This window comes from Myotis lucifugus, unplaced genomic scaffold (assembly GCF_000147115.1).
Source record: "Myotis lucifugus unplaced genomic scaffold, Myoluc2.0 scaffold_11227, whole genome shotgun sequence".
Taxonomy (NCBI): domain Eukaryota; kingdom Metazoa; phylum Chordata; class Mammalia; order Chiroptera; family Vespertilionidae; genus Myotis; species Myotis lucifugus.
In genome coordinates, this window is record NW_005882275.1 from 3964 (window position 1) to 5263 (window position 1300).

General features: G+C 55.2%; 1 pseudogene; it reads right to left on the minus strand.

Annotated features, from left to right (window-relative positions):
• Window positions 1-249: 249 nt before the first annotated feature.
• On the minus strand, window positions 250-714 carry LOC102441523 (annotated as a pseudogene).
• Window positions 715-1300: the final 586 nt, after the last annotated feature.

The following is a 1300-nucleotide window of genomic DNA, read 5'->3' on the forward strand; positions in this document are numbered from 1 at the left end:
CTTCCATTTCATTTAGGGTTGTTGTTTTTTCTGGAGATTTTTATTGTTATTTCATTTGTGACATTTTAAGTCCCATACTTTAATAATAATAATAAAAAAACCCCAAATGGAAAACAGGGGGGCAGGGAAGAGGCCCCTAAGCGAAAAGCACAGGGAGCCCTGCTCATGCCACCAGGCCTGTTCGCAGGGCCCCTTGGTATTGCTGTTGCTACGAGGTCAGGGACAGCGATTGTCCTGTGAGAGCCACCTTTCACCTGGATTGAGGACCCTTAATTCTTCTGGGGTGTGCTCAGCTTCTGCATGCCCCAGATCTTGTCCAGCAGGCCAGAGATGAAGGCCTCAGTGGGTTTGATAACAGTCAACCAGCAGCTCCTTGACCCTGGCAGCCCGGGTATCATCACTTTCCATGTCCAGGAGTTTGTCCACATCAATCTCCAGCTCTGGAATCTCCTCTTCCTGGCAGTCGTAGAGGCGAGTGAGCTGTTTCAGGATCCATTCCTCCAGGTTGAGGCGCTTCTGTAACTCCTTGCGGTCATACTTGACCGTGACCTTCTCTTGGCACCTCACTGGGCCATCGTTGTCCACGCTCCCTGGGCCCTCACCTGCAGCATCAGTGGAGGCTCTGAAAGTAGACACGGGGCCCTGGGCCACCACCTCCCAGCCCAGGAGCGGGGCGGCCAACACCGTGCCCCCCGTGGTGCCGCTGTCCGCCATGACGGCCCCCGGGGCCACTTGTCTGCATCCGGCCCCTCCCTGCACCGCTGCCTCCTGGATGCCCACCTGATGGCTGCGGGCCATTGGCTCGAGTTAGCTGGTGGGCTCAACTCCGCAAGACTGCGGTGAGGGTGCCCAGGGCAGCTGCTGCATGCGGAGCCCCGGCCAGGCTTGGCCGCGCCCCACTCCCTCCCCGCCAATCAGTCCACCCTTTGTCCCAAGCATCCACTGCCTGAGGACTTTGTTTTAATCGTTGTCTCCCATTTTGGTTGTGTCTCTGTGGGTGTTCATATGTATGGGTGGTCCATATGGTATTAGCTCTAGTTTTGATATGGTGGCCATATGTACTTTTCTGTCCCTGGTGTGGTCCCCAGGTGGCACTGGTCCTCCCTTTATTCCCTTGAGCTGGGGTGCCTCCAGGAATGTACCCTTGGTGTGCCATTGTGGTGTGCCCCTCCTTGTTGTAGTTGAACCTTTATTGCTGTTTGCATATTTGTGGGTTTAGTTTACCCTTATGCTGGCTGGTGTGAGGACTGGCCACACTCATTATTTATGAGCTTCTGTGTGGAGCTGACCCCACGAAGCA